The sequence below is a fragment of the Grampus griseus genome (assembly GCF_964374135.1).
Source record: "Grampus griseus genome assembly, chromosome: 4".
Lineage (NCBI taxonomy): Eukaryota > Metazoa > Chordata > Mammalia > Artiodactyla > Delphinidae > Grampus > Grampus griseus.
In genome coordinates, this window is record NC_138997.1 from 2419891 (window position 1) to 2433929 (window position 14039).

A 14039-nucleotide genomic window follows, 5' to 3' on the forward strand; every position below is an offset into this window, starting at 1 on the left:
ATGTTAGGACAGTAGTGTGGGAGAGAACAAGCTTTTTCAAAATGCTTACCAAACAAACAACTTTTTATGTAGAGGTTAGTCTAAATGGGCAATTTCCAAATCTCCATTCCCTTCGCTTACCTTAGGAAGTTAATGCCCACGGTTCTTAAAGTTTGGGGGTTTCCTTTTTCCTTGTCTAGTGTGGTCAGATTCTTGTGTATGCATTCCTTGTGGCTTGGCTCTCTGTCTCTGCGTTCAGAGGGCAGTACCTTAGGAGGGCATAGCCCCCAATGAAGCTGGCTTCCAGATTGTGGTAATTTTCTACTATCAGAAGAAAAATGCCTGATTACCAAAAATCCCTAACGAGTTTTAAAGAATTAATAGTACAGACTTTCCCCTGAGCTACCAAACCTCCTTTTAGTCCTGTTACACTGATTTATTTGTGCTTATAGAGTTGCTACCTACTAGCCTTGCATGTATCACTATTGGGAGAGCTTCTGAAAAACACATTGAGTCAAAAAAGGTGAGTTGTAGAGATGGGTGCACGGTGTGATACCATTTAAATAAATTTTTAAAAATCAAAGAACTATGTACATTTTCTGTGAATCCATATGTATGCAACATATTAGAAAAACGTATGTACCGAACTCATAATAGTGAGAATAAAATGGTGACACTAGGTCAAGGTGACCTTGAGCATTACCTGTAATACTCTAATTTTTATGGCAATGAATTCATCTATGTGTTCTTTAATATGTGTCAAAGAATCAACGGCAGAAAATCTCAGAAGCATATGTCTAAATGTTAAAGTAATTCAAACTAGGTACTGTTTAAAATATCAAAGCAAGAATACACACACACGAACACACAAACTAAAAACACAAAGATCAGGACAAAACTGGGAAATTTTCCAGTGTGGGAGTCCCACCTCCTAAAGGTGGAAGCCAGAAACTCGCTTTCCTAGCCTCCCTGTGGTAGGATCTAAGGGTTTTTCTGACCATGGAGCCTCCAAGCCCAATTCCATGGTCCTGCGGGAGATTCTGTGAGCTACCTAATAGAGTTGTTGCAGAAATTTGGCCTCATTAAACAACAACAACAACAAAAACTCACAAATACCTTGTAGTCTATTTTAATCAACTTTAAGAGGTATAATTTGCATCCAATAAAATTCTCCCATTTTAAGTGAACAGTGCTATGAGCTTCAGCAAATATATATTCATGTAACCACCACTACACCCTAGATACAGAACGTTTCCAACAACCCAAAAAGTTCCCTTCTGCCTCTTTGTAGCTAACCGGTGATCTGTTTTCTGTCGTTCTAGATTACTTTTGCCTATTCTAACGTTTCATATAAATGGGATCATATACAATGTACCCTTCATATCTGATTTCTTTCATCTTCTAGCCATTTTCAAACAATTTTTACTGATCTGAAACAATTATAATGCATTCTCAATCGTTCTCCCTAGTGGAAGAAAGCAAAATAACAACTAAAGCAGAAATGATTAACATTTGGAATTGTCATATTTAAGTGTGTGATATGTCATGTTCCAGAAAGTCACCATTTTAAATTAATAGTATGGTTAAGAAGAATTCTTAGCTACCCTTTGAGTCCATCCCCACTCTATAATGTTCTCTTTTGAGGGGCTGTAAGATATTAAACTGCTTAAACTAGATGACCTCCATTTTCTACATGTTGAAAAAAAACGCCTGTTCTTGGGTTTCTTACAATGACCTAATGGATTATAATCTCTGGGGCTGGAAAGTATGAATTTGCATTTTTTACAAGTACTCTTGGTGATTCTTATCACACTTGTGCTCTAAAGTTTTTCTATTTGTGGCTTATACCTTGCTATCTAAAAGATTTCAAAGTACTAGGTTATTACAAAATAAAAAAGAATATTGTCTTCTACTCCTAGAGGAAAGAGAGAAGATATAAAAGAATAGGTATCCACTTAATTTTCTGAAGATTTTTAGGAGAAAAAAATGAAAGGTTTGAAACCATCCTGTTTATGTGGAATTTTTGGCAAAAAATAACAGTAATAATGACTGAGCATCATATTACCTTTTTTGGCTCAAACCACGTAACTTCCACACATCGAATCATCTCTGCCTGGTGGCCAAGTCTATTTTCACTTCAGATTATGCAGACTGATTCTTTCTCCAGTATAAAATCTCTAACACAATTCATGTTGACAGGATCCCATGAAAACAAACGAACAAAAATTCCAATTTCCAACTGGAGATTTTGCAAGAAGATCTAGTGAAGCAAATTTAAACACTTGAATACACTGTTGGGTAATACTATCATGTGGAGATTTTCATGATGTGTCTGAGACTCTAGTAAAAACAAGTTTATTATAAACACACAAAAGAACATGCAATTCTTAAGAGGTTCTCCTCTGGATCATACCTGATCGGACATTAATTCGAATTTCACTCACTTATCTTGAAGTCAAATTAAGCTCTATAGAAGTAAACATGTGGAAGTGTGTAAAAAACATGGTTCAGCCTTTTAAGAAATTTGTGCACAGTCTGAAAAAGGAAACTCAATAGATTCTCTCCATGTGTGTAATGCGTCTTTCAGCTGAAACCTGACACAGAGCTGTTGAAATACAAAGGAGGAGGGTAAGTTGTCATTGACTTGACTGGTCACAGCATTATGAGCTTGGTGGTCAGTTCATTCACAATAAATTTCTTAAATACATAAAACGTTTTAGTAAGTGATAAAATTCCATAAATTTTGATGGAGAAAAACATGGTAAGACTATGCTCGAAATAGTGTTTCTATTTGGTTCAAAATATGATATAGTAAGAGAAGGAAGCTTTGGGGAAACTTTGAGGTTTACTTTTATTGAGGCAATTGGTGAAATTTGCTGGGTGATAGGCCATGGGTAAGAGAAGGTCGGTGTGTGTGGACTGAACTGATGCTTCTTCACAGCAGCTCCTAACGATGTCTGCTGTATGAGGAATGGAAACCAGCAAAGAGCAAGGGGGAGTTGCCCTTTTCTGATCTTGCAGACAGCTCTCCACTGGTTTTCAGTGTATAAACATCTACAGAGAAGCTTCTTCATCTGTCTTACAGCCCCAGTGAAGAGTGGACACCCACTAATGACCCCACTGACATGCTGGGGAAAGACACCCAAGAACAGCTCTTTTGAGGACTTCCCTGGTGGTCCACTGGTTAAGACTCTGCAAGGGGGAAGGGGAGGGTGGGATGGATTGGGAAATTGGGATTGACATATATGCACTACTATGTATAAAATAGATAACTAATGAGAATCTACTGTAGAGCACAGGGAACTGTACTCGGTGCTCTGTGGCGACCTAAACGGGAAGGAAATCTAAATAAGAGGGGATCTATGTATACGTATAACTGACTCACTTTGCTGTACGGCAGAAACTGACACAGCAGTGTAAAGCAACTATACACCCTCCCCACCCCCGCAAAAAAAAAGACTCCATGCTTCCCTGGTCGGGGAACTAAGACCTCACAGGATGTCTAAAGCCCCACACCCGAGTACTCACCCCAAGGGGATTAGCATCTGAGATGCGACTGAAAGCAAATAGGAACAGTACATTGTAATGAAAAGCAGGTTCAGAGGAAACGTTACATTTTTGTTAGTAACAGGAAATATATCATACTTCGAAGACTATAGAGAAAATCACTGGATGGTGTTAGGGCCCCTACATACTACCAGCAGTGGAACTGTGGGCAGATCATTTGATTCCCCTGGATTTCATGTTTCTGTTTTTAAAGAAATAGTTTTTATTGTGCAAGTAGTAAAGTTCAAGTTTGAGAAATTTAAAATTGTCAATCAGAAAAATTATCTGACCAGAGTAACCACGAAGAGCACTAGGTATGATTGCTGGCTTAAGAGACTATAGCCTGATATACCGTGATAATAATGTACATGTCTGTGTTCCTAAAATATTCATTTTAATATGCCTGATAAATATGCATGGTAAAATTATTTAAGGCATTAAATAATTCATTGTCTACTTTTTAAGATTAAGTAGTGCAACAGATCGAGGAAAATATTCTTTCTTATTATTTCTGCATAAATTGTAACATATATAAATACCTAAATCCCAAGTATATAAGTGGTATTATCCAATACAATTTACTACTAACAGTTTAGAAAAGTGTAGAATTGGGACCTCTCCAAAAAAGAGCCATTCAACCTTAATAACTAGGGGAAATGTAGTCAGGTGAGTTAGTGAAAATGGGATATTCATACAAACTGAGGCACTTGGTTGCTCTACCTTTAGTTATTTTGACGTATGCTAAATAACCATTCATTTAATTCATCTGAAGAAATACATTTTCATATTTGACCACCAGGAGGCAGTATAGGCTTAGTTGTGATAGTCTTTATGTTAAAACATGTAAACTTTTTTTTTTTTTTAAGTTTGAGCTTCCTCACTCTTCCCCGTCCCCACCCCTGCCCTGCCTTGCCCTGCCTTGCCCTGCCTTGCCCTGCCTTGCCCTGCCTTGCACCTCTCTTCGGAAATGACTATAATTTGCCATCAGTGGATTTTTTTTTTTTTTTGCGGTACACGGGCCTCTCACTGCTGTGGCCTCTCCCGTTGTGGAGCACAGGCTCCGGACGCGCAGGCTCAGCGGCCATGGCTCACGGGCCCAGCCGCTCCGCGGCATGTGGGATCTTCCCAGACCGTGGCACGAACCCGCGTCCCCTGCATCGGCAGGCGGACTCTCAACCACTGCGCCACCAGGGAAGCCCCCATCAGTGGATTTAAAAACTATGCACTAGGAAAGAAAACTGCTATCTGCCTTATATCTTACATGTACCCGTCGAATCCCCAGTGTGACGTCTGCTTTTCAGTCTGTAAGTTTTCTCGCCTTTTCAGCTTTATTATTTGGACTTTATCATTTGGTTTCCTAGAAGTTGAACACATCACAGAATGAACCCACACCTAGAGTTGTTCAAACAGAAGGGTGTGTCGCCTTAGAATATTCAGGACCTAGAAGAATTCTCGCAGCCCGTGCTGCCAACACTGTGAGTAATGCCGAGCAAATACTGAGCTAGAAGTCTCGTAATTCTCTGAGCCGGTGACAGAACCGTCATTACTAAATCGTCAGGCTGAATTGCCTCAGGTTTCTCTAAGATGCTCTAATAATTCTTCAGCTTCATTAGGCATTTTAGGTCACAGAGACCTGGGACTATTTGCCCTGCTATTTTTGAAGAAGTTTTTGCAACCAAGAGGCAGGAATGTTTTCCCAATAGGCTATTAAGAAATCCTACGCTGTATCTGGATGGATTCTAAATATGGATTCTTAAGGGTCTTCCCATCACTGGTAGACTGGCTTGTGGAAGGCGAGTTCTCAGTTCCTATTTCCTGGGTACAGAACGATGTCTTACTAAGGTGAACTGTTTGACGTAAATGGAGTGGCAAATGAGCCTGATGTCTGTTTCAGCTCTTAAGTGCCTAGTGGAAAATTACCGTGAAACAAGTTCCACGGAGATAGGAAAGCTGGACATGTCTAAAATGCTCAGATCAGAAACGGAGATATTTTCCAGAATCTTCTTAATTTCTCTTCATTTACACAACAGAAGTCATTTAGAATCCTGTCTCTTCATTTACATCATCTTGTGACGCTTCCTATTGAGGACCTCAGGTCTGAAATTCCAAAATCACATATAGGTGTTGCCTTAGTAATAAAACCTTCAGCTTTCACATGGAAATATAACATAGTTCTTAAATAGGTGGTAAGAAAATATATATAATTAACTCTCACAATATATTCCAATAGGATTTTGTGCATTTTATTGGGGGTGGAGGGGTTGAATGACAACTTGGTATTTATCCCAGCACCATTTGTTGAAACATTCTGCTTTTCTCTGGTGTTCTGAAATGTTTTTAATGAATGCCAAATTCCTATAGGTACTTGAATAAATCTGTGGGTCCTGTAATCATTTTTTGTGCTAGGACCACCGAGTTGTAATGTACTGGTTCTTTGGGGGTTTTTTAATGTACGTTTCCTTTATTTATTTATTTATTTATTTATTTACTTATATTATTTTTGGCTGCGTTGGGTCTTTGTTGCTGCGCGTGGGCTTTCTCTAGTTATGGTGAGTGGGGGCTTCTCTTGTTGCAGAGCACGGGCTCTAGGCACGGGCTCAGTAGTTGTGGCTCACGGGCTCTAGAGCACAGGCTCAGTAGTTGTGGCGCACGGGCTTAGATGCTCCGCGGCATGTGGGATCTTCCCGGACCAGCAATGGAACCTGTCTCCCCTGCATTGGCAGGCGGATTCCTAACCACTGTGCCTCCAGGGAAGTGCTGTAGTTACTGTCTTAATAACATATATTAAAATTGTTTAGCTTGTCCATTATTGTTGTTATTCTCTTTCAGGTTATTCCAGGCTATTCTTGCATGCTTAATTTTCTGGATGAATTTAGAATAAGTCTATTAAGTTCCAAGCAAACGCATATAACAGCAATGAACATCTGTTTGTATTTTGTTTGGATGGCATCTGAATTTGTAGATTTACTTCAAATATTGAATTATATTTTAATAACAATTCAAATAATTCAATATATAAATTTCAAATATTGAGTCTTCCTATTCAAGAGCATCTAATATCTTTGCACATTTTTAAAATATTTTGGTTGTGCTACTGCATGATTTTCTATCTTATTATTATTGTTTTAGAGTACCAGTTCTTGGTTTTATCAATTCTACTAATCTTTCATATATCTGTTGTAATCATTTTAATACTCTTTATTTTTAATCTGAGTTAAGTGGTTAATTCAATGTTTTATTCTACTTCTTTTAGTAAGTATAAGTTCCTGGGCCTATTAATTTTTCTATAAATATGGTTTTAGACAAGTCACATAATTTTTGATATCTAGAGTTTTTATTTTCATTTTCTAGGGATTCTGTACTATCAATTTCAGTATCCTGCTTTACACAAGAATAATTAAGGCAGCACTTAAAAATGTCCAGGTGGTTAAAAATTTTAATTTTATTTTTCTACTTTCTATTTTTCACATAATTAATGCAATCTATATTCTTTCTATTTATTAAAATATACTGAAGAATTTTTTGTGCGCTAAGATAGGATCTTATTTCTATAAATGCTTAATGATGTTTGAAAATAAGGTGTCATAACTGTTCTCAGACTATTAAATTCAGTGTATACCTATTAAATCAACCTTATTTATTGTCTTTTTCATAGCCTTTAAACAAATATTTGGGACCCCTGCTGTAGACAACTTAAAAGTATAAAAGAATATTAAAAAAGAAATCACACACCATCCCATAAAACTTAGATATTACTATTAACATTTTAGTTTATTTTCAAGTGTTTCCTAAGGATATTTTATTTAATCATGCTATGCAGTATTAAATATTATTTTTCATTTATTTCTACATGAGTATTTCCTATGGTAAAAGAGAACATTTTAATTAACATTAACATTTTAATGGATATACAGCATTCCAATATATCCAAGTCATCACTGACCTAACCCTCTCCCTCTTGTAAAACACTTGGGTTGTTTCCAACTGTTACTATAATTAATCCTGTTATGAGAACCTCTGTGCTGGATCTTGGAAGTATCTATTTTCTTATATTAAAGTCCTGGAGAGTGAATTATAGGGCCAAAGAGTACAAACAATTTTAAGACTTTTAAAATGTATTGCCAAATTACTTTACAGATAAATTTGTTTTGTTTTGTTTTGTTTTGTTTTTTTGCGGTACGCGGGCCTCTCACTGTTGTGGCCTCCCCCATTGCGGAGCACAGGCTCCGGACGCGCAGGCTCAGCGGCCATGGCTCACGAGCCCAGCCGCTCTGCGGCATGTGGGATCCTCCCGGAACGGGGCACGAACCCGTGTCCCCTGCATCGGCAGGCGGACTCTCAACCACTGCGCCACCCGGGAAGCCCCTGAATACTATTTTAATCTTTCCAGTTGGATAATCAAACCTAAGCTCATTGTCATAATTTCCATTTTCAATGAGCCTGAATATTTCCTTATGTTTGTAGCCATTGACCTCTTCATAGGATGTATGTTGCCATCATCTTAATATAATTGGTCCATAGGGACCTGTATTCAAAGTTCCCACCAACTTGCCAATGAACTTCCAGTGTGCATCTCATTTGTAAGTTAGAAGTTGTTTATATTAGCTATAGGTTAGAATGGAACAAGAGAGCTGGCGCACTACCAAACTCTATGAGAACAACGCAAAAGAACTTTCTGCAAAGTTGAAGATGCTTTGTATTTGCACTGTCCATTATGGTAGCCACCAGCAACATGTGACCATTGAGCTCTTGAAATGTGGCTAATGTGACCAAGGAACTGAATTTTTTACTTTATTCCATTTCCAGTAATATTAATTTTAATAGCCACATATAGCTAGTGGTTGTCACACTTGACATCACAGCTCTCAGCCATTTGCCCATCTTAGGGAACGGGTCAGTCTACGTTTTGTAATTGGCCTACTAAATCCATAAGCAAGAGGGAAAAAAATAAGATCACAGGGCAAACTACAGAGTGTGAGTCAAGCTCAGTAAATGTAGTATAGACTCAATATATTTTTGTTGGTTTTGAATTGAAGTGGCCATGTTCATCTAGCATATTCATGTACAATAGTCATTAATACTTCTTCAGTGCTTACCCATGTACCGATCTGTGTCCCAGTGCCTTTCACATATTAACACACAATACTCACAGCAAGTCTTTAACATAGCTGCTCTCAGTTTCTCCATTCTACAGATTAAACAACTGAGGCACAAAGAGGCACTTACCTAGGGGCATACAGCTAGTAAGTGCGAGCGCTGGGATTCAAGCCCAGCTGGTCTGACTCCAGAATCCATGCCTTTATTTTATTTATTTCTTATTTATCTATTTGTGGCTGCGTTGGGTCTTCGTTGCTGCGCCTGGGCTTTCTCTAGTTGCAGCGAGCGGGGGCTACTCTGTGTTGTGGTGCGCGAGCTTCTCATAGCCCTGCCTGTATTTCTTGTCTGGCCTCTGATCAATTTCTATTGATTGGGGGAGGCCAAGAACCCTGGTCGGTATCAAAAGCCCTGTGCAGTCATATTCAAGACTATAATCAATACTGGAGAGAGGCAAACGCTGGTGGACAGGAAAGTTGCCTTAAATCAGAACGCCGGCAGTCTGGGGAGATGGCAGACTCAACTGTCTGCAAAACAACAACTCTGAAGATTCCGTTCAGCCGTGAAGGTTTTTAAAAGCAAAAAGGGAAGTGATCTCAGTGAATCACTGAGCTAGGGGGTCACAGCTGTCGCCGTCCCCCGCTGTGTACAGGCTGCCGACTTCTTGTGATCTTTCTCTAGATGCTGTCTTGTTCACACAGCTTGTTCATGAGGTTACTGAAGCTGGGGAAGGGATCTGGTCCTCTATTAATTATTTATTCTCAATTTCTACTTCTTTGATCTATGGAAACAACCAGCAAATTAGGCAAGGTATTGTGTGATCAAAAGATTTTGAAAGGTGTGCTAGGGCCGGAGATGAGTAGAGCGTCGGGGTGCCTCGTTTAAGGTTAGTGACAAGACCAAGGGGCCTCCAGCAGAGAGCTCCTTCCTGCCAAAGGCTGCTTACGATATCAGAGAGGCAAAAGTCTAAAACCCGATCCTGCCACCTACTAGTGCTGTAGTACTAGACCATTTGATTAACCTCCCTGAGCCTTGGTTTCTTCATCTATTACGAAGCCACATTATTGGCCAGAGTGCTGAAGACAATCTGTGAGACAGCAAAGTTCCAGAGGCTGGTCACACAAAGAGAGGATGAGCCCAGAGACAAAATGGCATCAGCAGTCATCAGACCAGGATGAACTCAGAAAACGACCAAACCCCAAATTGGGTTAACAGGGTTGCAGGGACAAAGCAAACGCAGCAACAGCTAGGATGAAGAAGTAATTTCAGTTGCATGCCAAAGTCACGGTAAAAGAAAGATGATGTACCTGTCAGAACTCAAAACAACCTAGGGGCAGGACAGAAATAAAGACGCAGACATAGAGAATGGACTTGAGGGCACGGGGAGGGGGAAGGGTAAACTGGGACGAAGTGAGAGAGTGGCATGGACATATATACACTACCAAATGTAAAATAGATAGCTAGTGGGAAGCAGCCACATGGCACAGGGAGATCAGCTCGGTGCTCTGTGACCACCAAGTGGGGTGGGATAGGGAGGGTGGGAGGGAGACGCAAGAGGGAGGGGATAGGGGGATATATGTATACGTATAGCTGATTCACTTTGTTATAAAGCAGAAACTAACACAACATTGTAAAGCAGTTATACTCCAATAAAGATGTTAAAAAAATAAAATAAAATAAAAATAGTGGAAAAAATAAAATAAAATACCAACTCCGCCTAGCACAGTTATTTGGAGGAACAAGGGATTAATGCAAACGAAAACATTATTATGCAAACTAACATCCTATAACATTAACTACCCATTAGTGTGTTTTCAGTGCCCTAATCAAGTATCTTAGGAGAGAGATTTCACTTACCTCATTATCCTAGGAAATATAAATGTAACTAGTAATCAAATTAATAGTTATTCTAAGAGGATGTCTTTGCTGCCTAAATTCAACAGGATTAAGACATGAAATCTCAGCACTTATTATTTAGGATTTTTATGTATTCTACTTTCTCTGATGGATATTTACTTTTGTCAGGGAGTGGGAAATTTCCCCTGGACCCCTCTTGAGTTCTTGTGGCTAGACTAATAAGAAAATTAACACAAGACAGAGTCACAGGTGAAAAAAAAGAAAGCAAGTATGAATTCATGCTCATGGAGGTCTCATAGAAATGGGACCTAAGAAGTGGTCAAAGCAGGCAGGTTTTATAATTTTTAGACAAAGAAACAATACATTTGTGAGGAATTGACAGGACAAAAAACTTAGGCTTTGGGCGTTCAATTAGTGAAGAATCTAAACAGTGTTTGGGCTTGGGGTAGTAAATTTAAAAACAAATATGGTTTGTTTATACAGGCTTCTCCGCCCAAATTCCCTGTCTCTGACAGTAAGGATGTCCTTGCACCTCTAGACGCAGGGAGATCACCTTTCACAGGGGAGGTTTATTTCCTGCTTTTCTGGGAGACAGAGAAGGGTCAATTTTCTTCTTGGATTGCCTGCTTCTCCAGAAACTTCTATTCAAAGTAATCCATATGCAATTGTGGCATATTTGGGGGAGGCCTGGCCTGAGCCCCGATTCTTTGTTTTTTAATATATAGCAATTGAGTTGTTCTTATACTAGATCAAGGGTCATCAATCCTGTATGCCAAAGTTAGCCACAGGGAATAACGATTTGTTGTGACATTAGGTTGCTTGCTTCTAGATACGTCAGCGCCACTTACGAAAGGGTGTGCAATGCAGTGACTGATACAAACAGACTAGCATTTTATTGACCCGAGTTAAACTCTAGCTCCACCACTTGGTATTTGGGTAAACTCTGGTACATTATGCCTTCTAAGCTTCAGTTTCTTCTTCATTTGTAAAGGTACATAAAAGAAAAATTCCGGGCTTCCCAGGGGGCGCAGTGGTTGAGAGTCTGCCTGCCGATGGGCAGGGACATGGGTTCGTGCCCCGGTCCGGGAAGATCCCACGTGCCGCGGAGCGGCTGGTCCCGTGAGCCATGGCCGCTGAGCCTGCGCGTCCGGAGCCTGTGCTCCGCAACGGGACAGGCCACAACAGTGAGAGGCCCACATACCTCAAAAAAAGAAAGAAAAATACCATGTTGCATAATGGGGGACCACAACGAGTTAAGTGTCCCAGGTAGGTGTTATAAAATGAGGCAGAAGAGGTAACTAGGAGCATAGGGGGCTGGTCATGGATCTGTAAGTCATTTCTAGAAAGCTTAGAATTTAGTCAAAGGCTGCCAACTTTTTCAAATGTGAGAACCCCCTTTTAACACTGATGAATTTAGGACCTCCACATGATGGTAACTGTGCTTTTAATATTCACATACATTAAAAATACACAATGTCTGGGCTTCCCTGGTGGCGCGGTGGTTGAGAATCTGCCTGCTAATGCAGGGGACACGGGTCTGAGCCCTGGTCTGGGAGGATCCCACATGCCGCGGAGCAAATAGGCCCGTGAGCCACAACTACTGAGCCTCCGCGTCTGGAGCCTGTGCTCCGCAACAAGAGAGGCTGCGACAGTGAGAGGACCGCGCACCGCGATGAAGAGTGGCCCCCGCTTGCCACAACTAGAGAAAGCCCTCGCACAGAAACGAAGACCCAACACAGCACAAGTAAAAGAATAAATTAATTAATAAACTCCTACCCCCAACATTAAAAAAATATATATACACAATGTCAAACATTACCACAAGTTCACCACAATTGAGGAAATTATTATTTATATTACTAGTCATAACATGCATCTACAAACTTTTGAAAAACAATCATGTAATTATGTATGATGTATTATTATTTTTGTTGAAGTATAGTTGATTTACAATAATTGTGTTAGTTTCAAGCAAAGTGATTCAGTTACACGTATGTTTTCATACTATATTCCATTATAGGTTATTACAAGATATTGAATCTAATTTCCTGTGCCTATGCAGTAAATCCTTGTTGTTTATCTATTTTATGTATAGTAGTGTGCATCTGTTAATCCCATACTCCTAATTTGCCCCTCCTTCCCTCCCTCTCCCCTTTGGTAACCACAAGTTTGTTTTCTATGTCTATGAGTCTGTTTCTGTTGTGTATGTAAACTGATTTGTATTATTTTCTAGATTCCACATACAAGTGATATCATATAGTATTTGTTTTTCTCTATCTGACTTACTTCACTAAGTATAACATTCTCTAGGTCCATCCATGTTGCTGAAAATGGCATTATTTCATTCTTTTTATGGCTAGGTAGTACTCTATTTTATATACAGAACACATCTTGTTTACCCATATTCATTTGTCCATGGACACTTAACTTGCTTTCATGTCTTGGTTATTGTAAATAGTGCTGCTATTACAGCACTATTATTGGGGTGTATGTATCTTTTCAGATTAGAGTTTTTATTTTTTCCAGATATATACCCAGGAGCAGGATTGCTAAATCATATGGTAGCTCTATTTTTAGTTTTTGAAGGAACCTCCATACTATTTTCTATAGTGGATATTTTTTCAGATTATAATCAAATTTTTCATCCAGCATAGATCTGCAAACATTAACCAAAATATCAAAATATCATCAAAGGTTTATAGGCTACAAACTGGGTACTCTACTCTAGTCCATGAAAAGTCAATGAAGCTTTCAAACTCTAGAGAGAGATGGTCAGAACTGCACGACAGAGCAAGACCCTGGACAAGGAGAGCTGAAGTGGGTACGGGGTCAATTGTTCATTTGAGATTTCCTGCATGAGGGCAGTGAAAACGTGAAATGCTCGAGAGTTAACTGATAGCATAGGAACGGTGAAGGAAGGGGAAGAGTGAAGGCTAAACACAGGAATGACCAGTAAATGCTGATGACATTAGCAAGTAGGAAGAGACTTAGAAGGGAAGGTGGTCCGTTCGTTCTGGACATGCTGATTGGAGCTGCCATGAAGCAGGAAGATGCACAGTGGACAGTAGATAAACACTTCAAAGTTGGAGGAGTCCACAGCGCAGAGTGATAGCCTCAAGCTCATGAGGTCACACGGGGAGAGTGTAGAGAGTGAAAAAGAGGGATAATAGCATGAATTGTGGGAAAGGCCAAGATTTAAGGGGTTGGAAAGGGAAAGGAGAGTGTGAATGAGACAGAGAAGGGTTAGGGGCATCAAGGAAAGCCAGAAAAGTTTGGGACCCTTGAGTTCATGGTGAGGAGAGAGTCTGAGTAGAAAGGAACAGTGCAGTTCCTGCAGGATCACGTATCACCCTGGGCGGCCGCTACAAAGTAAGAAAATGAGACTGATGGAGTGAGAAGCAGCTCTAGAGACAACCTAGTCCAGTCAGAGCCCTCATTTTGCAGATAGGAAGTTGAAGTTCAGAGAGGTTTGGTGTCCACCGTGGGTGAACTATAAATGGCAGATCTGGAATCAGGGTCAATCCTGTAACAGCAAGACCAGGACTCACCAACCGGTACTGAAA